We start from the raw sequence: 25,139 nt of genomic DNA on the forward strand, positions 1-25,139 counted from the left end.
TAGTGATAGTTAAGCCCTGAACCCCTAAGCTATGCAATAAGAATAAATCTTACACACCAGAAATCATTTTGGAAACTCAGTCTGACCTGAATGTTTAATAGAAATAGTCCTTGACAGATACACACACACACACACACACACACACACACACACACACACACACGCACACGCACACACATACATACATACACACATAATCTAGCGCAACTAAAAGTGGGTTTAGCATAGCTGTCATTTGGTTGTGAAACAGTAAGTAATGATCCATCAAGACATTGGTCCAAAACTGAACAAGTGTTAGGTTTCTGCTTATAGCACCCATTCGTAAAAATGAGGATGTTTTCTCAGTTTTTTAATAATGGAGTTTAAATGTAAACGAATAACTTAGTCAACAGAATTAACATATAGTTTGTGAATATCATTTCATCTAACATCACAGTGGTGTGCGAGATCACTCCGTAGAATATTTAGCAAGCAGCCCCTGTCAACCTATCTTATCTTCACCTGTGTCCGCCCCTGGTAGCTGAGTGGTCAGCGCGACGGAATGTCATACCTAACTTCCCCGGGTTCAATTCCCGGCTGGGTTGCAGATTTTCTCCGCTCAGGGACTGGCTGTTGTGTTGTCCTTATCATCATCATTTCATCCCCATCGGCACGCAAGTCGCCGAAATGGCGTCGACTCGAAAGACTTGCACCGACGGGAGGCCCTAGCCACACGTGATTTCCATTTACCTTCACCTGTAAAGTGACAGTGTGCGCAGAGAAGCTACCTATTGCTAACTTTTTGTGATTTCAACTCAGCATGTGTTTTCCGATACTCCAGGATATTCATGGACAGTAAGGCGAATCCACGATAAACAACAAGATGGTTCCCACGCAACGTGGCATTATACATTGACGGAAAAAGATCACAACACCAAGAAGGAGTTGTGGGACGTAAACGAAAGTTGATAGGCGTGTTTCTACATCTGAAAGATGATGCCAGTCGCATAAGAGTGGTCCTAGTAGCGACACCATTAGGATGCAAATCAGGTTTGCTTTAAATAAACGCTGCAACGGTCGTGAGCGATCGTTACGTTTGAGATCGAACATGGTGAGTTCATGTTAGTCAGGAATGACTTTAATGCGCCAAATACGCCATTATCACTACCGTAAAGCGGGGTGACTTTGAACATTTTAAATTCATTTTTGTAAATTAAACAGGAACTTCTGAAGATATTGACATGAAACTTTTTGGGAAGTTACAAGAGGTGTTGCTAAATATGATAAAGCATATTATACCTTTTTATCCCCCACGCCTAGTTTTTTTTTAATTTTTCACTGTTCAATTTCACCCCATGGGTCGGGGTCACTTTGAACATGGAAACATTTGCCTATTCTGTGGTAGTCCTGTCAATTACTGTTAAATGACACCCCTATCATATGAAACAGCATGATATTTTGTATATAAATATGGTTTTGACAGTAACTTATTTAGAAAAATTTGAGTATTTTTTATGAGTTTTCTTCAATCACCTAAAACTGTTCATATGATTATGGCTTAATTTTGCTAATAATGGAAATAGGTACTGAGCTAGTTATGAAATAAGAAAATTATTTAAAAAAACATCTTTTTAAAACAGTCTGTATGACTTTAATGAAAGAAATGCAAAAAACGTTATCACATTTTAAAGGATTACGTTTGTAAATACTCTACGGGAAAAAAGAAGTTGCCACGAAAGAGTGTCCACTCTAGCATATGTCGTATACATCAAATTTAAACTCAAAATGAAGCCTTCCCCTTCTGTCTACCTTAGAAACAGGTAGAATCCGACAAATGTCATCTTTCTCAAAATCTGACATATTGGGAACATTAGGCCACACAAAAAAACTTCATCTGATTCCACCTTGGAATGCCATTTCCTCAAAAGTGTAATTTGGTCATCAGTGATAACATGTCCAACACTATATTACACTTTTCTTTGAAGGAAATGTCACTAAACCACGTTTTCCATGGAGCTGATGTGTCAAAGAATAGAGAAGGCGCCGTTCAAAGTCACCCCTTGAAAGACAAGCCTTCATATTTTATTTTTTAACGTCACCAAAGAATAAATTTAATATTTTATGCTTTCTGTAAATGTTCATTCAAGTATTAACCTTGCCCATAAAAAATCTTTTCAAATTCTAAACTCAAAAATGCTTCTAATAATAGGCAAATATTTTTGCGGTTGTCAAGGAACTTACATTTCCAAAAAATTATTTTATTTTCTGGCGTTGGTATACAATGTTATTTCATATCGACTCTCATATCATCTGAAAGTATCCATTATTGGCGATATTTAATGACACTGGCCTTAGTTCCATATTTACACACTAGAGTGCAGCATTTATTTTAAAAAGACGCTAAATTGCTGTTCAAAGTCATCGTGCTTTACGGTACCTCATTGAGTTTGAGCGAGGTCCTGTAATAGGGCTACGAGAAGCTAGATGTTCCTTCTTCGATACTGCAGAAATGAAAGGAAATGTCGTGTGGCTAAGGCCCCCCGTCGGGTAGACCGTTCGCCTGGTGCAGGTCTTTCAATTTGACGCCACTTCGGCGACCTGCGCGTCGATGGAGATGAAATGATGATTCTCCTGAGCGGAGAAAATCTCCGACCCAGCCGGGAATCGAACCCGGGACCTTAGGATTGACATTCCGTCACGCTGACCACTCAGCTACCGGGGCCGGGCTCGATACTGCAGAAAGACTTGGCAGGAATTTAGCCACTGTACATGATTACTGGGAGCGGTGGTCACGGGAATGTACGTTTCCAAGAAGACCGGGCTTCGGACGGCCACGTGGCACTACCGAGAGGGAAGACCATCGTGTTTGGCGTGTGGTTCTGGCGCGTCGTACTGCATGTACTGCAGCAGTTGCAGCAGCAGTTGGCACCACAGCGACACAACGAACTGTTATAAATAGGTTTGTTCAAGGCAAGACACCCTGTAGCGTGCTCTTCACTGACCGCAAACCACCGCCATTTGCGAATTCAATCGTGTCAAGAAAGAGCTCATTGGACGGCAGGATGGAGATCTGTTATGTTTTCTGATGAAAGCTAGTTCTGCCTCGGTGCCTGGGATGGCCGTATGTTGGTGAAAAGGAGGCCAGATGAGGGCTGCAACCAACCTGTCTGCGTAATAGACACCTGGAATTATGGTCTAGAGTGCGATTTCGTATGACAGCAGGAGCACCCTGACTGCAAATTTGTACGTCAGTCAGGTGATTCGACCTGTTTCGCTGTCATTCATGAACAGCATTCCAGGGGAGTTTTCCAACAGCATAACGCTCGCCTACATACTGCTCCTGTAACTCAACATTCTCTACAGAGTGTCAACAGAGTGGCCTGCTCGATCACCAGGCCTGTCCCCAATCGAGTACATATGGAACATCATCGGACGACAACTCCAACATCGTCCACTAACAGTATTAACCGTCCCTGTATTGACCGACCAGATGCAACAGGCATAGAACTCCATCCCAAGAAACTCACATCGAGCACCTGTACAGCACAATGCATGCACGGTCACATGCTTGCATTCAAGATTCTGGCGATTACACCGGTTATTAATGTACCAGCAATCCACATTTGCTCTTCACGGACTGTGTTTAGAGTAAGACTGACCTTCTGGACACATAAGAGATGGCGCTTTTACAGCTGCGGCTGTGTCCACGTGTACGCCACACCTTGATAATCTTAATCACTTACTGCAGGTACTTTATTCTGCACTTCCCCGCACGCGAAAGAACTTGCCCCCCTTCTAACAGCCGTGTACCGCAAGTCTCTAGAGGAACAGAAGGTTCCAAATGATTGGAAAAGAGCACAGGTAGTCCCAGTCTTCAAGAAGGGTCGTCGAGCAGATGCGCAAAACTATAGACCTATCTCTCTGACGTCGATCTGTTGTAGAATTTTAGAACATGTCTTTTGCTCGAGTATCATGTCGTTTTTGGAAACTCAGAATCTACTATGTAGGAATCAACATGGATTCCGGAAACAGCGATCGTGTGAAACCCAACTCGCATTATTTGTTCATGAAACCCAGAAAATATTAGATACAGGCTCCCAGGTAGATGCCATTTTCCTTGACTTCCGGAAGGCGTTCGATACAGTTCCGCACTGTCGTCTGATAAACAAAGTAAGAGCCTACGGAATATCAGACCAGCTGTGTGGCTGGATTGAAGAGTTTTTAGCAAACAGAACACAGCATGTTGTTCTCAATGGAGAGACATCTACAGACGTTAAAGTAACCTCTGGCGTGCCACAGGGGAGTGTTATGGGACCATTGCTTTTCACAATATATATAAATGACCTAGTAGATAGTGTCGGAAGTTCCATGCGGCTTTTCGCGGATGATGCTGTAGTATACAGAGAAGTTGCAGCATTAGAAAATTGTAGCGAAATGCAGGAAGATCTGCAGCGGATAGGCACTTGGTGCAGGGAGTGGCAACTGACCCTTAACATAGACAAATGTAATGTATTGCGAATACATAGAAAGAAGGATCCTTTATTGTATGATTATATGATAGCGGAACAAACACTGGTAGCAGTTACTTCTGTAAAATATCTGGGAGTATGCGTGCGGAACGATTTGAAGTGGAATGATCATATAAAATTAATTGTTGGTAAGGCGGGTACCAGGTTGAGATTCATTGGGAGAGTCCTTAGAAAATGTAGTCCATCAACAAAGGAGGTGGCTTACAAAACACTCGTTCGACCTATACTTGAGTATTGCTCATCAGTGTGGGATCCGTACCAGATCGGGTTGACGGAGGAGATAGAGAAGATCCAAAGAAGAGCGGCGCGTTTCGTCACAGGGTTATTTGGTAACCGTGATAGCGTTACGGAGATGTTTAACAAACTCAAGTGGCAGACTCTGCAAGAGAGGCGCTCTGCATCGCGGTGTAGCTTGCTCGCCAGGTTTCGAGAGGGTGCGTTTCTGGATGAGGTATCGAATATATTGCTTCCCCCTACTTATACCTCCCGAGGAGATCACGAATGTAAAATTAGAGAGATTAGAGCGCGCACAGAGGCTTTCAGACAGTCGTTCTTCCCGCGAACCATACGCGACTGGAACAGGAAAGGGAGATAATGACAGTGGCACGTAAAGTGCCCTCCGCCACACACCGTTGGGTGGCTTGCGGAGTATAAATGTAGATGTAGATGTAGATGTGAATTTGCCTTCTTTCGGACCACTCTTTTTGCGCTTTTTTTTATGAAGTCTTCGTGTATGTCCGTGTACATTATGAATCGATAATTGTGAGCTGTCCGTTCTGGATTTTCTCCGCCCGGGGACTGGATGTTTGTGTTGTCCTCGTCATTTCATCATCATTCGGGAAACTGGAGAGACTGGGCAGAATAAAAACTGGGCTTTTGATCGGGCGCTGATAACTGCGTCGTTGAGCGCCCCACAAACTAAACATCATCATCATCGCCCATTCTGCATAAACACTATTAAGTCCAGTTGACAGCACGGTGCTAGTGATCGCTGTTTTATCCTGTGGAGAGACATGGTCAAGCAGACCGTGTTCCCAGTCACTAATGTAAAATTACGTAACCAGAGAACCTACTTCGCCCTCAAGTAGATCCTCAATTGTCACTACAGCTGATGCAGTTTTCGACATCAGCAAACGCGTAAAGGAGTAATTCCAATGAGGCTGAGCCAGCATAAGCCGCGTCGCTGTAGCCGTGTGGCTGTTAGATGAGACTCGTTTGCTGGAACTGAATTTTAATTTGCAATTGAGCGACTATAAGCAGACTACTAGAGGCGTACTGCCAACCATTCCAGTCGTAACAGCCGCGTGCACTCGGAAGTTTTCACTGCAGTTCGTCTTCTTTCCTATCAGTTGTGAAGCTCGGAATAGATGATTGACAACTCATCGATTCATTTTGAGAAAATTCTAGCTTGTACAACCCTAAACACCATCAATACAAATTTCACATCAGGGGTAATGTTTGAAGAGAAATTGCAAGATCGCTGATACTAGCATATGATTCGAATAGTTTATTTACTCAAATCAGACTACATGCTTTCAAAGATCTTTTCAAGTCTCAGGCATCTATGATGCATTTGTGCAGACTGAAGCCACGAACGAAAATTTGTACCAATGTAGGGGTTCGAACCCAGTTTTCCCCCACACTAAGCCGAAGCGCTAACCACTATGCCATCCTAGCACAGTGGCTGTGCACCACTGCACAGGCTACCCTGGCACGCTTCTCTCTGCGTGTATTCATTATGATAATTTAATTATAATTTATTAGTATGGCAACATCAAGAGCAACCACACTCTACATTCAATATTGCCGGTTCGTTTTGGTTCAAATGGTTCAAATGGCTCTGAGCACTATGGGACTTAATTTCTGAGATCAGTCAGTCCCCTAGAACCACTACTTAAACCTAACTAACCTAAGGACATCACACACATCCATGCCCGAGGCAGGATTCGAACCTGCGACCGTAGTGGTCGCGCGGTTCCAGACTGAAGCGCCTAGAACCGCTCGGCCACCCCGGCTGGCTTCGTTTAGGTGCTTGTTTCAGTTGCAATGGTGCTAAGCCAGCGCTATATTAAACTATTCGGTGAAACCTTTTCTTAGAAGAAGAACTTCAATATTCCCATAGTCACTCCTAGCCACTAAAGGTATCAAATTTTCTTGCGGTCCTTTTCTGATTCCAAAATGTCGAAAAATATTTTTTTTCGTCAGGGAAAGCGGCTCTGAGCACATTATGAAGGCAGAAAGCAGAAATTAGAATACATTCTACCATTTTTAGATCAAGAGCAACTCGTAGATAAAACTTTATAGAAACTGGACTAAGGAGTGCAAAATGTTTCCAGATAATTTAAAAATAGCTTCAATGTTGTTTACGTAAGCATTGTATCTTGAATGTGATATCAGCATATAAACAGATAGTTTGGAAGCTTTTTCCTACACGTACGCATGACTACACTACATCTTCACCCACATGTCTTGATAGAAATAGCTCATTTTTAATTGACTTTTCAGTTAAACAACTGTTACTTTTTTCCCGTGAACTTCATTTCCCATCATAAATTTGGAATTAACGTCTACAGTAGCAAGTAAGATTACAAGAAAAAAATCTTGTTGGTAAAAAACATTGAGAACCACTTTTTCCAGGACAAAATCCACAGTTGAAATTCAACTGAGAAAAATTCGTTTTTTCTTCAAATTCTTTGACTATTGCTAAAAGATATATTTTTCGAGTCACCATAAACACAGATGCAAGACTTTCACAGCATGTTTTCAAAATTTGTTTCACAATGAGAATCATGAAGCTCTGTCATCTACGAAATGTAAATTACAAAGATGTGCAGCTGTCTTTTAGCCAAGCTGGTAGCTGGTGGTTTTGTTTTTGTTTTACAACTTGGTGGGGTACACTGTCATAATGAGATAACGCAAATTATGAAAAGAAGGTTAATATAACAAACACTAACGTTCAAAGGAATCTGAAAATCTGCTACATATAAAGCTCTCTTGAGAGCTTGAGAAATCGGCAATTGCGGAGCACAGCCTCACGAACAAACACAAAATATTGTTCGATGAAACTAAAATTCTGTCCCATGCCTCCACGTACTGGGATTCTGTTATTAAGGAGGCTGTTGAAATCAGAATGAGCCAAAAGAACTTTAACCGCGATAGCGGATACCATCTGAGCTGTGCGTGGAAACGAGCGCTTGATGCAGAGAAGCAGCAGAGACGTTCCTTCCAAGATTTACGTTTAAACGGAAGCGGTGGCGCCACCGGCGCACACAGTGACACCGTCTGAGACAGCAGCAAGTAATCGCCGACCAATCAGAAGCCGACCAATCAGAAGCCGTCTTCGGGCTATATAGAGGCTACCATAGCAGCAGTGGAGACAGTCAGCTCCTGACGATGACGATGGAGGTAATCGTCGAAAGCTCGAGATTTTATCTAGAACTGACGCGGCAAGAATACCGAGAATATTTTATACATAAGTGCCGCCGCGAAAAACTTCGTTCTCATACCTACTTCATTGGTTTGACTGAAACGTTTGACGTTCAAGAAGCTACTGAGAGTTATCATCAGAATTTGAGCAGGTGGCTCAAACCCGCGGCCCTGGTCCTACGTACAGGATGGCACAGCTGCTTTCGTCTCACCGCATTGGAATCGTAACTTCAGTCAGTCACATGGCGAATATGGCGCTGCACTGCATACTGACAAGTTTTAAGGTTTTGTATTACATTAGTCGTATTCCATGGAGCCAGTAGAGAGGATTCTTTGGGATCTGGAAAGAAGTCATAGGTGTACACTGATAAGCCACAACATTATGACCTCTGCCCACCGCGACGTTGTATGCAGATACGGACGGGGATCACCGTAACGAAGATATGGGCTGGAAATGGGGAAATCCATTGAGACAAGTGACTTCGACAAAGAGCAGATTAATATTATGCAGAGCCTGTGAATGCGTATCTCGAAAACGGCGAGACTCGTCGAATGTCCACGTGCTACTGTCGTGAGCATCTACGGAAAAATGTAGAAGAACAGTAAAACTACCACAAGGCGCTAAATGGTTGGTCGTCCACGACTCTTCACAGAAAGTGGAGTTCGGATACTTTTCTGCTCTGTAAAGTAGGATAGACGGTGATCTGTGATATCTCTGCAGAAAGAACACAATGCTGGTGCAGGAACAAGTGTTTCGTAGCACACCGTTCATCGGAAAATGTTGAACATGGAGCCCCGCAGTAGACCAACCCTACGTGTTCGCATGTTGACCCAACGACACCGTCAGTTACGACGGCAGTGGGCCCGGGACCATCGGGATTCTACCGTCGATCAATGGAAACGTGTCGGCTCTTCGAGTGAATCACATTTTTTGCTACCCTAGGTCGATGTTCGCCTCCATAAACGCAGTCATCGAGGTCAACCTCGTCTCGAAAAGTGCAGCGTGCAACGGACGCGGGTTGGTGGGAGCAGTATTATGCTAGGGAGACATTCCCCTGCGCTTGAATGAGATCTGTGGTAGTAATCGAAGACACGCTGATAGCTGCGAATCATCGCATGCCTTCATGCTTGATGTTTTCCCCGGCGGCAATGTCATTTTTCAGCAACATAATTGTCCGTGTCTCGGAGTTAGAACCACGCTAAGTGGATTGAGGGGCATTACAGTGAACTCATGTTGATGCTTCGGCGACCAAGTTCGTCTGATGTAAATTCTATGGAACCCATCTGGGTCGCTATCGGGCGCTATCACGGCATACGCAAATCAGCGGCCCGTTATTTACGCGAATTACATGACCTGTGCGTAGACTTCTAATGCCACATGCCTCCACAAACCTACCAACAAATTGTCGGATCCCTTATGCGCAGAATCAGTGATGTATTTCGTTCCAAAGACGGACTAACAAGCTATTAAACAGGTGGACTAATTTTTTGGTTCATCGGCTGAAACGTCCCCTTTGGAAAAATTGTACAAGACTGTGCTTAAACTGACACACAATGTTTTTAGCGCAACGCAATCTGACTATCAAAGATCCCTGCAAAAGAATAGCCCTGAGTAACATTAAACTATACCTTTCAGAAATCACTTACCTCACAAAAATCTTCATTACTCGAACTACTGCAATACAGCGAGCGCCACTACTGCCAGCTAAATAAAAGATTCAAACTACGGAAGGCACTAACTACTGATAGGGATAGTTAGCAAATGAAAGATATTAATAGAGAACAAACAATGTATTTACCTTAATAGTCATAATATATATAGCAGTTCATGACAAATTACAAAACTCCGCCACCTCTCTCCTCACATCCACCACTGCTAGCGGCGCACCTCTAACTGCGCAACGCTACGCGCTGTTCACATCCAGCTGCCGCTGCCCAACACTACAATGGCAGACAACAATGCAAACTAGCCACAGGGTGATTTTCATACAGAGCGCTACGTAACGTTGCCAATAAGAAAATATAAACAGTGCGTTGCGCTAAAAACATTGTGTGTCAGTTTAAGCACAGTCTTGTACAATTTTTCCAAAGGGGACGTTTCACGGCGTACATTTTATTTAAGTGAAATATAATGAAATGTCATAGCGTATTATAGTGCCAAAGCTGTTTATGGGATAACCGAAAACAATAATTTTAATAGTTTCTTAGAACATGTTTATTAGTGGAATAGAAAGTGTTGCCTCACAGATATTTCTTTAAATTAGTGTTAAAATCCACCATATTTATTATCTGCATAGCATTTAATATGTTCTGACAGGTTGTGAATACTCCTGTAATTGACTTCTACCTGTACAGTGTTGACCTTGAAGACTTTGTAGAGATTGAGGTCGGCTCTAGCGTTACATTCACGCTTTTCAATAGTCGTAGAAGAAAGAGGAACATCGGTAATGACGAAATGAATTTATAAATGTGTACTTTGTGAAAAAATCGTCAGAATGCCAATTTTTTTGAAGAGGTCTGTTCAGTATGTTCTAGAACTAATACCCGAGATAATTCTTACAAAATGCTTCTCTATTATGAAAATATTATCCCTGTAAACTTGGTTTCTCCAAAAAATGGATCTGTAACTCATTAGTGGTTGGGAATGTGCAGAACAAACACGTTTATTGGATTTTAAATCACATATAGCAGTGACCAGAAGTGCTGTAAGCGCAGCTGAACTAAGGGGCTTCGTTATTTTAGGCAGTAAGTTTTCCGTTTGTTGTTATGATCCATCTTTGGCGCCAAAAATTTAACATTTTCTACTTCTTGTATTTCATTGTTTGAAAACACTATTTTTCTAGCTTGTGGATTTTTATGAAAATATACTGAACTGTATTTCCTGATTTCCTGCATCTTATCAAAATGTAATTACGATTCATTTGCCTCGAGCCATCTGTTGACGTTCTCAAATATTCCGTCAGCTATCTCTTCGATAATGAGGCAGGTACCACATTTTTCCCTGTAGTTTTATCAGCTGCAAAAGGTGAGAAATTTACATCTTCTGAAACTACAAATAGAGTACCGTTTATGTATATCATAAACAACATCGGATCAAAGTTGAATCCTGTGGTGCATCGCGTCAAGTTGCTTCAAATTTCGAGTGCGTATTTTTATGACGTCTATAAGGAACTGGTGAACTTCGCTTTCTGTCAATGAGACAACTTTTGCATGAGGATATCAAAATTCACACAATTCAAAGCCTTAGTCCAGACAAAATTTTCCCAAAGACAATACTCAGGGATGTATTAATTATAATACAACTGCCGTGAAGTGAAATACGGCCTCTTCAGCTGGCAGTACTCTTTGAAATCCAAACTGTCTGCTGCTGAATATGCTTTTCTGTACTGAGTGTTTATAAAATCTATTGTATTTCAACTTTTCTAAAGTTTTTTAATAAAGTGGCAGTAATAAGGCGAGTCAGAAATTCCTTTCTATTGTTTTGTCTCCTATGTTGTGAAGTGTCTTAGTAACAGCATTGTTGAGTCTAACTGGGAAAACAAAACTAAGAAATATGCATTGCGTACGTTAATCAGTAAGGTGTATATGATAGGTACCTTATACTGCAACAATGAACAACCGCGTGCAGAATAAAACAATACTATAGCTTTCACATAGAGTCGACATATTAGCAATGACAATAAATATGTAATTGTATTAAGCCAAATGAAGATGAGTGAGGCCCCAAGACTGCTGTATATAAAGTTAAAAAATAGCTGACTGCAGTGTTTCTTCAAGTTGTTTAAGTTCAGTAATTTTAACTTAACTTTGATAAGGTTACATTCAGGGCATGTGGGAATTTAAATGGTCGTACAGGAGAAGTGTATCTGGATTGCCTGATTGGGATCTGAACTCTGCTCTTTCCGAATGTTGAGTCCCGCGTCTTAATCACTTCGCATCGAGCTCGATTTGTGTTCCTGGCTAAATTACATGACTAATTGTGACGAAAGGCGAGAGTAGCGGGGTACAGTACTTCCAAGTTGGTGCTTCTTCCAACCTCTTTATGCATGGTGGCGGGGCTGCAGTGTAAGTAGAGTAAGTTATGCAATACGGCGAAACGGTTGTCCTAGACCGTCTGTCCGTACATGTATAAGCACGTGATTGTGATAATATTCATATGGGAATGTAGTAATTCGGAGTTTTCACTTTTCATTGCTGTACTTTGCGCTGTCATGTTAGTAGTTTCATATGAGAAAGAGCATGAGAGGTCATTCTTCAAGTTACAGTATCCGTAAAGGGCGAGTACACCTACTAGGCTAGATCTCGGAGAAGTACTACAATCGAAGAATCGAACGGCCAGCTGGATCGCTAAACCATAATCCTCCCGATAATACGTCATGTTCGTAAAGTTGACGCTGAGATGGTTTTCGCTCTTGATGAATCCGAGAAGGTTTACGATTTTTTGCTTAAGACAGGAGACGTATACACCATTCCAGTTGGTTAATATTCCACTTTTCAGTAAACACCGTGACTGTGAGACTTTTACTGCTTATAGGGTGGATATACTCATATTGATTAATTAAGTTGCCCAGGATATCTGTTTAGTTTTGAGAATGGCTTTCCAGTTTTTTTTTACTAACAAAACCTAGCATATTTTGTTAACTATATTATTTGGTTTTTAATAATGTGTATGTATTCATAAAGGCATCTTAGTTATAAATTAATCAAGCGTGTATATTCTTAATTTCATTCGTCCTATAATTCACCACACACAGTATATTATTACATACAGAATGAAGTAACACACAAAAAAGTGAAACTAAAAGTGTAATTGCTAAGTACAGTAGGCTGGGTTATATAACGAGGTTGTCATCTCCGCTTGGTGTAAACCTGACTTAAGCTCATTTCGCGTCTCTTTCTCTCGACCTGGCGCAACTAGCTAATGAGATTAACATGTGGAGTGGATCAGGCTCTCCCTCTCCACGCAAAGGCCACAACTCTTGACAGTCAGAGGTTATTCTTAACTCACGACGCTCATAGGTTTTATTTAAGCCTATTCCTTCAACACGCTCATAAATTTCATTTAATCCTCGGATTTGTGAACATTATTTAATGAAGCTGATATTACAGTTATATTGAAGGTCGTTGTTTATCGTTATTTTGTGTTAGTTATATCGTTTACAATATGCAGTAAATAGCTTCTTTGAAACATCGTCCATGATTCGCTAATTAGGTTTCGCGCTAAAGTTTATTTGTTTCGGTGGCGTATATAGGCACTCTTTGAACTCCTAGGCTAATCCTTGAGAGTCCTTCCTTCCCTGCAAAAAAATCTGTATTCATTAAATTGCCAAATCAGTCGCCCCTGATCTAAACGCCTTGGTTATTGTTTTAGAAAAATGTAGTGATCTTATCGAATTTTCTATGCATTACCCTACGAGAACCTTCTTTTTAAATTAAAAATTCGGAAATTAAGTATTTGATGTTGAAACTGAGTGGTTTCAGAAACCATACGTACCCACGTAGAAATCCTCTAAGAATTATAGTTTAAGGGTGGAAACCACATTAGGAGGCTGCTTGACACTGATCTTACGTTTTTTTTTTGGGGTGGGAAGAATTAATTAGAATTTAATCAAATTTTGACATCATTTAATTCATAAAATTTGAACAGCTTTTGTGAATGTTTTGATAACTTCAGCCAAATATAACAAAGTTACGCTGTGATGGCCGCTGAAGGTTGGGAGTATTGTTCTCCAACTGCGTGCAGTGCAGCCATTTCGATTTTTCTTAATGATCGGTTCTTTGCTTTCTGAGCTTGACTGCACACAAATGTGAAAAAAGTCATTTCGAGGTAAACGCGTTTAAAAAATACACTCTCGGAAACTAGAAATTCTAGGAAGTTAATAATAAAGTAAAATTCTTACCGACTAACCTGCGATTCCAGCACCATATAGTAACCCTTCTTCTTCCTCATAGGCTTCGTTTTGCGCTTGCAGCAGTGCTTTCCGACCTTCCCTCGATTCCAGTGAACTACGTCGATTCTGCCGGCTCAAGCGCTGGTTATCCGTTTGTTCGGCATAATTGAAGCTTTGCATGCCTACTACAATTCCTGCCTAGCTCATGACCATCAGAAGGGATGAATTTCCTTAATTGAATGAGCCCACTGCTAAATACGATACCAATTCAACGACTTTTAGTCCGGAGTGCAAAAGTCTAGGAGCTAATCGCCAAATAGTGTAATTAAAACTTTCAATCGCATTTTGTTTGGGGCCACCTGGACATCTCTCTAGTAATTCATCCCTTGATAAATCTTCATATATTGGAAGAATTTCATTCTGTACGTCGGGGTGCAATGGAGTAGGGTGCGGTTCATGTTCCATTGCAAGGGCTGTTCGTTTCTCCCACACGCACCAGCTGTCTTCTCCCTCTGGGCAATACTCGTGCCGAGGATTTTCATCCTTGGAAATCATATGATAGTATGTCGCCATAATTGCTTTTTTCCTGTCTTGCACACTATCTATGCTCATAAAATCTAAACGAATGCGAATTTCGCTTTGAAATTTTGGCAGCATATTCTTGGATAATTAAGCTAACGATTTGTGTAAAAAAACGGATTTTTTGAACATCCTAATGTGGTTTCCCCCCTTAAATACTTCACTTGCTTCTGCATTATTACCTTTGAGAAACCACTGCCTTTCCAGAGTATAATACATTACATAATCTCAGTCTGGAACCGCGCGACCGCTACGGTCGCAGGTTCGAATCCTGCTTTGGGTATGGATATGTGTGATGTCCTTAGATTAGTTAGGTTTAAGTAGTTCTAAGTTCTAGGGGACTGATGACCTCAGATGTTAAGTCCCATAGTGGTCAGAGCCATTTGAACCATTATATAATCAGCGCTTAACTTCGGTGATCTGACGGGAACCGGTGGTACCATTGAGGCAAGGCCGTTGGCTAGAAGTTACTAGGAATCCTTAAAATATACCAGCAACATTTATTCTTTTCTTTTATAAGGCGGTGAACTGAATTTTCAGGGACTACAAATTAGTTTTCATTAAGATGTTTACATAAGAAACAATAAACATGTAGTGTCTCGAGACAGTTGTTACTCTTAAATATGCAATCCAATAGTTATAAGTTCAGTACATCGAGGTACAAAGGTGTCGTTAGTTATTGTAAAGATGGAAGTGATATAGACCATGTAAAATAGGACAGCATATTCCAGATATGAAATTATAATCATAACATAGGACACGTAGGTGCAGAAATATGTGAGGGTGAAAAATAAACATTTAGTGTTTTACGGAAGGTGGACTTGTTAAAACCAGTTCTCATAAATGTGGATACTATTTGCACATTTTAAAAACCGTTGCTGAAGGTACTTGTGAACTGATTCATTGGCAATATGGAGATGGGATACTGGGACGGAAGACTGAATGAAGGTGGAAAACAGGAAGTAGAAATACAGAATATTACAGCTTGTGGGCAACGCATGCTGTTCGAGCTAGTAACAACAAACTAAATCTTAAGTTGGGAGAAAATATAAAGCAATTTGGAAGACATACCAGAAAACGAAAGTATGTTGTGTTTAGGAAATTTCTAAAGCCATGCATAGGATTCCTACATTGTGTAATGGAGCACACAACAGCTTAATAACCTATAAATACATTAAAATATTGCGACCTTCTGTAATTTGTACCATAAAGCAATAGTAGGGAGCATCCGGAAGATGAACGTAGTATCATGGAATATGACCTTAACGACTAAATCGTCACTGGGTCTAAACTATTTTAGTGTGAAATTTAACATCTATTCCAAAAGGCTTTTCTGTTTTGTGGCAGGTGAAAGCAAGGAGGTTGGGAATGCATATGAAAAGTGCAATTGAACTCGGCAAATAAATTATAATGTTAGAATGGATATGTAATATATAGAATGTGTGTATATTTTGTGCTCATCACGTGATTTGGTAAGGTTCAAGGATTTACATTTTCTGATAACGTCAAAGGTACTGTAAGGCGGTGTGGTCTCCTGACCTTCATTTCTTACATATTCCGATCTCACCATAGTATTCTGCGTATCAAGACGTTTCATTCGAGCCCAAACTCGATGGGGTAGAGTCAATTTTAAATATTTCTATTTAATCGATATGCAACTCTAATAAATAAATCGCAATTGTGCACTGAGATTAAAAAGTCGAGGCTGGCGTACACAAACATTCAAGACACGATGGCCACAGGACTTTTTGTTTGGCGGAGGCAACCAGCCCGCTGGAAAGTCCATAGGAGGGTGAGTTAACACGCAGGTGCGCCGGCCGGCTGACCGCCCAGTTAGAAAAACAGGTTTTGCCAGAGATAAGGGATAATGGCCTGCGTGTTCACCTTGAAAGCAAAACCGGCTGTATTGTTTGGGAGAGCCCCAGCATACACATTTTTTGATGGACCTAGTGCAGAGTTTCAGAGTTCTCACAGGTGGACAGTAAACGCCTAACACAGATGCTATATATTTCCGGATTGGTCGGCTTAAATAGAGCGCCATTCTCCCGTTTGTAAGAGTAACGCTGATTGGCGGACTATTTCTGACGCAATGAGCCGGAGGAGTGAGGGAAAGACAGCAGATGATATACCCTTTCGCCTTTTGGGTGGAGAGGGGCCGTTACGGTGCCGCTCTTGAAGTGGGAACACGTAGCGGGAGAGAGTGCACTCATGTGTGTTCACAGAGTGAGGAACAAAGTCTCTACTCAGTACTGCACTGAGAGAGCACCTATGTTGCTAGCAAAGTGGAGTGATACTCTATATTGAGTCGCTCGCGATTAAGTGTTTGTTCACTGTGTTGGCTGCGACAATGTGTGGTGTGAACACAGACAGAGTATTAGTAAGCGCCTGCGAGCGAACATTGAGTGGCATCGCGGTGGACTGGTTATCTGACTGGTGTACCACGCCAATAGTTAGACTAGGGGCAGATAGGAATCTTTCACTTCATCAAGGCGGGTGAGAGTTCGATTGGAGAAGGTCAATCCAGATAGAAAGAGACAGTTTTGTTATTTTTCAGTGGCGATCGACGCAGGCAGCAGTTGTCGCATCTTACAGTATTGTGTGCTACAGTGTAGGCAAGCCCCATCTTTCCTCCATTAGAAATAACATACTTCATTCACATCACTCCATTACATTTCTCATGCGACAGCCTCGACCATACTTAGAAAAATTCAGTTGGATAATTATTCAAGTTGAGTAGGTGCGGCTTTCAGCCATTCTGCTGAGTAAATAACATTCTTAAAGGAAAGGGATAAAACAGCTTTCCCACACTTTGTATATAAATTTCATTAACAGGAGTCCTATCCATAAGAGGTAACCTCCTATTCTGGAAAGAACCTGGAAATTTGTGTATCAGTTTATAAATAAAAGTTTCACTTGATTTTCTCAGATTTTGCAATAAATAATATTTTCCGTTTGTTTAATGTTTTTCTTACACTAACTAGCAACACTCCAGTACCCAAGTATTGCACTAGTTATGTAAGAAAATAGAATATTTTTGTGTCTTTTCCTTACAGAGGACGACTCCAGAAGATATTTATTGCTGAAAGTTTTTCAGGCATTTCTTTTTGGTGCGTTAGGAACTTCTGTCTGACTTCTGTAGCAGTGTGGGGTGGAAATTGATTCTTGCAGGAGCCAAAGTGTACTTGTCAGATCATTCCCTTGCACAAACTCGTTAGCATAACACCCACATACTGACAGAAAATGGCGACCCTGCCAGGATAGGTAAGATAGGTAGGTTACCAAGATAGGACAGTGTCAGAATAGGTTAGTTAGGTATGGCAGGTCGCAATCTTAGTAAAAAAAATGTGTGTTACAGAATGTTTGTTGATATTTATGCAATGTTAAGTGAGAAGCAAATAATTGCAATTTTTTTGGAAAAAAGGAATTTAGTTAATTGGAGAAAAAAATTGTATGTTATGGTGCATTATCACTTTGAAAAATTTTCTTTCATGTCTTAAAGAGTTATTTGCCAAGATTTAGGATTAGAGTAGACACAAGTAGGGAGGAAAGCAGAATTGTAGTGAAAAGGTCTTGTGTTATTGTGTTGGAAAATTTTTGGATTTTTACGATTTTTGAGTAGCTGTTAGGGCATAGGATTTTCAGGTGATAGGCACAGAGGCACAGTGACGCAGAGACGCAGAGTGACACAGTACCAAACATGGTCAAATTAAGAAGTAACATTTTTGTTCCATTTGCAAGCGAACAGGTGGAGACTGGAGACTGTAGCAGAGCAGACAGAACAGTACCCGAGAATTCACGGCGTTGTTGTTGTTGGTTCAACCAACTGGTAAGTGGTCGTACAGTTCTGTAGATAGGGTTGTGGTGTGTTGAAAGATCTTCCACGTTAACGAGAGCACAAGCCAAAAGGTTACATGATAGACAGAAAGTAGACAAGATGGAGGAGAATCTATCAGATAAACAGCAAGTAAACGAGCTCGTTGGAAATAGGACAGACGGTGAACCAGAGAATAGGACAGTCGGTGAGCTGCAGAATCAGCAGGCTCAGGTTGATTTGGATAGAATTGAGACAGATGGGAATCGAAGGGACGAGAACACCGAATTTTCAGAATACGAAATTCCGTGTAGGGCACATTCTTAAACAGAAATAGACAGTCCAGGCAGGAAATGGCAAAAATTAGCAGCGGAACGAGCTCAGGTAACTCCTTTGTTTGCCGCATATTCAGAGACAGAATATGCGTCATTACAGTGAATGAACCGGCAGTCAGTTAACGTTCAAAGAGAAGTAGACAGTGAGAAAGAGGAGAAACATTTAGAATACCTCGAACCTCATGTACACATTCTAAATATGCCTCAGCAACAGGCACAACATTATGTGGAGTCTGTGGAGTTATGAACGCCGCGAAAAGGTACCGTAACAGACGCAACTGTACCTGCAAATATAAGACATACACAACAGAGAGGGCAGTGTGCAGAGTTGTTTGCACCACGAAATGGTTCAATGACAAACGTAACTAGTCCTCAACATAAAGAGCAACACAGGGGGAATTGAAGACAGTACGGATTGTTGCAGTTATCGAACTTAGAAACGTCACAGCACAGTCCAGTAAAGGACGTAAGTGATTGAATAGAAAACAATAGATCGAAAACACACAGTTCAGCGGAAGGTAGTGTTACAGGACAGGACGCGATCATGAAGATGTTACAAAAAATGAACGACAGAACGACACAAATAGCGAAGCAGAATCAGGAAATTAATACACAGATAACGAAACAGAATACACAGATAACGAAACAGTATCAGGAATTGAAACAGAATAATCAGGAATTGAGACAAGAGATTAAGACACATAATAAACAGGTTACAATCCAGATGGAAGGAGGGATCGCCATAATTGATAGTCAGATCACTCAGACAAATAAAGACGCGAAAGAATCTAGGGAAAGAATTCAGGTACTAACACAAGGTCAGCAGCAATTACACACTGACGTGGAAAAGGTCCAATTGGACATCGTAAACGTTGACAAAAAAGTGGAACGTTTTACGAAAAAGGCCACTCGAACAGCAAATACAAATTTCGGAAGAACAAGCGATTCAAAGCAAGGTCACAAAAGTTGCACTGAAAAAATATGGTCAGCGGATCAATAAAATAGAACTTAAAAACAAAGATCAGTTTGAAAAGCTTAGAACGGAGTTGATTCAAACTGTCGAAGGAAAGATCGAAACCGATTACACCTGTAGCAAAACAACTGATACATCAAGCATTAATTCACTACATGAACAAGCGCCGTCTAAGAAAGTTCTAGTAGAACAAAGACCAGAAGTAACACTCGCGCAGAAATCGAAACAGAAGGCCCCGATTAAAGTGACACATGACACGCCACAGAACCAGGCACAGTGTCTAGAAAAACGGGACACATACAGTCAGGCGATAGCAATGGAAAGACAGGCGACTGAACCAGTAAACCCGATGACACAATATAACAGTAGCACAGGTACAGTACCGCGAACGACGAGAGTAGAGACAAACGAACAACACTTTTGTTCACCAGTGTTACGATATGATGCGAATATGGGTAGAAAAATTGAGAATATGCAAACAGGCAGTGGATTGCCAGAGAATAGGCAAGACAACACAAGCAGTGGCAGATTATTTGAGTCTATGAATCAGTCACAACCAGGATTTATGAGTAGATACGATACAGATCACTTTTTGATAGTTAGATAATTCCAACATTTCAAGGAAGAAGGCGATAGCTTGCATGCACGCACATTCATCGATCAGTTCCAGGTAGGCTTGTCAAATCATTGGAGCTTGGCTCACAAAATTGACTTAATTTGTGCACACATGTCAGGGACAGTAGCAGAGGTGATTCAAAAGATGGCTGCTGCCTGTACCTCTTACCTACAGTTCAGAACAGCATTTCTCGAAAGATATTGGTCTGAGGAGGCGCAAAACAAAATTAAATACGAGTTACTTCAGATGACACCATATGAAAACTCAGGGGAGAAATGCGTTGTAAAATTCTTTGACACAATGGACAAAAAGAATCAATGCTTAGATAAATTATACAGTAACGGAGAGCTGATACGTCTAAGTGGAATTAAGTTACCGGTAAAGTATCAGCAGGCGACCGTAGGAAAAAATGAAAATACCGAGGAATTCAAAGAGGTCTTAAGGGAGCCCCGATTCATGTTTAAAGAAAACGGGGCGAAAGAAAAAGAAAGGAAAGGGAACAGCAAAAGGAGAGGACTAGGAACGAGTATTCTAATAATAATAATCGTAATCCTAATAATAATAATTTCAGGTAATTTAACAGCTCAGGACAGTGGCATAATCTAGGTAATTGGCATAGAAACGGGAACCAGAATAATTGGTACCGAAATAGGAATGATAATGGACACTCAACAGTGGTGGATATGGGTTTAGGAATCAAAATACCAACGGTCAAGGGTACTTTGAAAGAGGTCACGATGGCAGAAACAGCAACTGGCGAGACCAGGGCGTGAATAACTACAGAGGAAATCATGGTCCACAGAGACAAGAGCAACACAGTAAAGGGAAAACAGAAGTTAGGCCACCGAATCCTGAAAAACGCAAAGATTGACGGGAAAATACGGAAGAGGTTAGGCAAACTAACGTCCACCCATGAACACAATCAAAACAGAACATTCATTTCTTCGAAGTAAATCAATCAAAATTAGAAAATACTGACAATAGCCTCAATTCGGATAAACAGGTAAAGTGTCAGCTCCACAAAGTACCACAACTTATCCACCAATTACAGTATTAAAAATATAGATCCACCAGAAAAAATAAAAGAAATCATTAAATTTCCAATGATTCCCCGAAGGCAACGCAGACAAATCGTCGCTTCTGCCTTACAGAACATTCGCTCAGCAGCAATGAGACGTAAGATCACGCAAGTCAAGTCTTCCACAAAGAAACGCTACATCTTCGACTAGAAAGTATTCGCAAAGACTCATTACCTTTCACACAAGAGCCAAAAGAAATGCCTTAAAATTTTTACACTCTATAAAGGGTCGATGATAATTTCCAGAATCGCTCACGAAAATGCCGTAGACCTAACGAACCCAAAAGCAGGTAAGTGTATTGGCATCTACCACGTGAGTCATTTAAAAGTATGCGAATGGAAAGAACAGTAAAAGAAAAGAAAAGGAAAGATCCAAAGGGGCAAAAGAAATCTCATATCTTATACTAATCACTAAATAAAAGATAATTAAATAATCAACAAATTAACACATTAATTAAAAGAAAGAAAGGGAGATACAAAGCAGACTAACAATTTTCTTGTATCATTGAGTACACTGCAACATGCACAAAAACAATAAATGATACACAACTAATAAAAGAGTGAAGAAGTGGTATGCTATAAAAAGGATATATATACACACATATGTATATATATATGTTTTAATTAGTTTATCTTTTTGCAACCGCCAAAAATTTTTTGCATTATGTAGTCATAATTTGTTGCAAATATCAATAATAAACGCCTGTAAAACAAGAAAAAAATCTACCCGTCAGAGGGACATTGCCAGCTCCCTCAACACCAGGTGCTTCGAGATAGCGACGGAGAGGGTACAGATATGTTGAGAAAGCACTTAGGGCAATAATAACAACGTGAAGACCAACGCGATACTGGAAATGGAGGGCAGCCATGTTGGACTTCAGGAGGACAACGCGCAACCCGGGTATTTCGTATGTCACGACACTTCTACTCATCGGACGAGCATGGGGAGAGTCATGATAGGACTAGACTAGAATGAAGATACAAGAAATACTAAGATCTACAAACTCATTAAATAATATTTGGGAAAGGCAGTCAGACCCCACAAATCCTATATCTCTCCTACATTAAAATTCACATATTCCTAGCCCAAGAAGAACAGAAGAATGCAAGAAAGAAGAGAAGACCAGAAGACGCAAGACGAAGAAGGGAAGAAGAGAGCAAGATATCTTTCTCTCCTATCCTAAAAATTATTACAAACGTCTTTCCATGAACTTTGAGGCATGGTAACCACTACAGCCATCTCTCAAAATATAAATCTTGCATAGTCAAAAGAATGCGAACGAACGTCAAACAGCATATTAATCTTTTACAAACAAACATTATAAAGAAATGAATTAAGCTAAATGAACATCATTCTCCCTACCACATCACCGAACTGCCAGGTGTGGAGCACCAAGACGTCACTGCACATATAATGGGTGACAGTCGTCGTCAGTTATCAACTTACTACAATCATCGAACTGCCATACCGCACCAGGTGTGACAGTAAAGGAGTACAAGGACATCACTGTATATTAAGTAAACCACAGTCATCAACAACCATCAGTTATAAGTACCACTTCATGATGAAACATCAACAAATAAGACCCGGCATCGCATGCTATAGTGCTGCTCAAATTATTTGTGACACCCATATAAATGAGTCGACGCCTTCCAGTACATCAGTGGGAGTCATCGAGCACAGAAACTGACAGAGCAGCACAAAACGAAAAGACTATTTCAAAAAAAAAAACAAAAAAAAATTTCTCTATACTAAAACAAGCGTAGATTTATGAAAATTATATACATTTGTAATATGATATTTTTCCTCTCTTTCTTTGTAAATGTAATTATTTTTATTATATATGTAAAGTCCATAATTTATAGATACCTCAAAACCTTTTGTAAAGAAACTTAGTTAGTATAGTCATACACTCCTGGAAATTGAAATAAGAACACCGTGAATTCATTGTCCCAGGAAGGGGAAACTTTATTGACACATTCCTAGGGTCAGATACATCACATGATCACACTGACAGAACCACAGGCACATAGACACAGGCAACAGAGCATGCACAATGTCGGCACTAGTACAGTGTATATCCACCTTTCGCAGCAATGCAGGCTGCTATTCTCCCATGGAGACGATCGTAGAGATGCTGGATGTAGTCCTGTGGAACGGCTTGCCATGCCATTTCCACCTGGCGCCTCAGTTGGACCAGCGTTCGTGCTGGACGTGCAGACCGCGTGAGACGACGCTTCATCCAGTCCCAAACATGCTCAATGGGGGACAGATCCGGAGATCTTGCTGGCCAGGGTAGTTGACTTACACCTTCTAGAGCACGTTGGGTGGCACGGGATACATGCGGACGTGCATTGTCCTGTTGGAACAGCAAGTTCCCTTGCCGGTCTAGGAATCGTAGAACGATGGGTTCAATGACGGTTTGGATGTACCATGCACTATTCAGTGTCCCCTCGACGATCACCAGTGGTGTACGGCCAGTGTAGGAGATCGCTCCCCACACCATGATGCCGGGTGTTGGCCCTGTGTGCCTCAGTCGTATGCAGTCCTGATTGTGGCACTCACCTGCACGGCGCCAAACACGCATACGACCATCATTGGCACCAAGGCAGAAGCGACTCTAATCGCTGAAGACGACACGTCTCCATTCGTCCCTGCATTCACACCTGTCGTGACACCACTGGAGGCGGGCTGCACGATGTTGGGGCGTGAGCGGAAGACGGCCTAACGGTGTGCGGGACCGTAGCCCAGCTTCATGGAGACGGTTGCGAATGGTCCTCGCCGATACCCCAGGAGCAACAGTGTCCCTAATTTGGCGTGCATCCGTGCGTCGCTGCGGTCCGGTCCCAGGTCGACGGGCACGTGCACCTTCCGCCGACCACTGGCGACAACATCGATGTACTGTGGAGACCTCACGCCCCACGTGTTGAGCAATTCATCGGTACGTCCACCCGGCCTCCCGCATGCCCACTATACGCCCTCGCTCAAAGTCCGTCAACTGCACATACGGTTCACGTCCACGCTGTCGCGGCATGCTACCAGTGTTAAAGACTGCGATGGAGCTCCGTATGCCACGGCAAACTGGCTGACACTGACGGCGGCGGTGCATAAATGCTGCGCAGCTAGCGCCATTCGACGGCCAACACCGCGGTTCCTGGTGTGTCCGCTGTGCCGTGCGTGTGATCATTGCTTGTACAGCCCTCTCGCAGTGTCCGGAGCAAGTATGGTGGGTCTGACACACCGGTGTCAATGTGTTCTTTTTTCCATTTCCAGGAGTGTATAATCTCATAAACTCATGGAAAGTCTATTTATTTCTTTTACATATAAAATTAGAAAAGGATTTATACAGGATTTTTCTTCTTTAAGTAACAATCAAAAACACCTTTTGGGGTAATAATATTAATACCGAGGATAGAATTAAGAGGAAATGCTTCTTAATTCTTACACAAAAAAAACAGTGACACATAAGAGATAATGCCTAAATAAATAAAACAAAGTAACACAACAGAGCTTTTGCGAACATTTACGCAAAGCCTAACTTAAGAAAAGAGATAACTACACCAAGATATAGTACACGGTACACTAACGAGTTTAGATAAAGAAAGGATTGTAAAACAACTTTTGAAAATGAAAAAGAAAAACAGAGACATGTAATGGCACCAGGAAAGAAAACTAATTTTTGTATAGTCCATTTCTGCCTAGCAACAAAACACAAATTGTATAATTAGAAAATACAAACAATAGCTATAAAGAAATAATTATAATAACTGTTAAGAATGGCTGAGGCAGTTAGTTGGAAAATCCGAAAGAACAATTTTTGCCTGACTTTGTCAATGTTTTCCTCGGCATTGTCAAACCCCAGACAAAAATTATGTATCGCACTAGTTACGTAAGAAATTTTTGTGTCTTTTCCTTACAGAG

This window comes from Schistocerca cancellata, chromosome 4, assembly GCF_023864275.1.
Source record: "Schistocerca cancellata isolate TAMUIC-IGC-003103 chromosome 4, iqSchCanc2.1, whole genome shotgun sequence".
Lineage (NCBI taxonomy): Eukaryota > Metazoa > Arthropoda > Insecta > Orthoptera > Acrididae > Schistocerca > Schistocerca cancellata.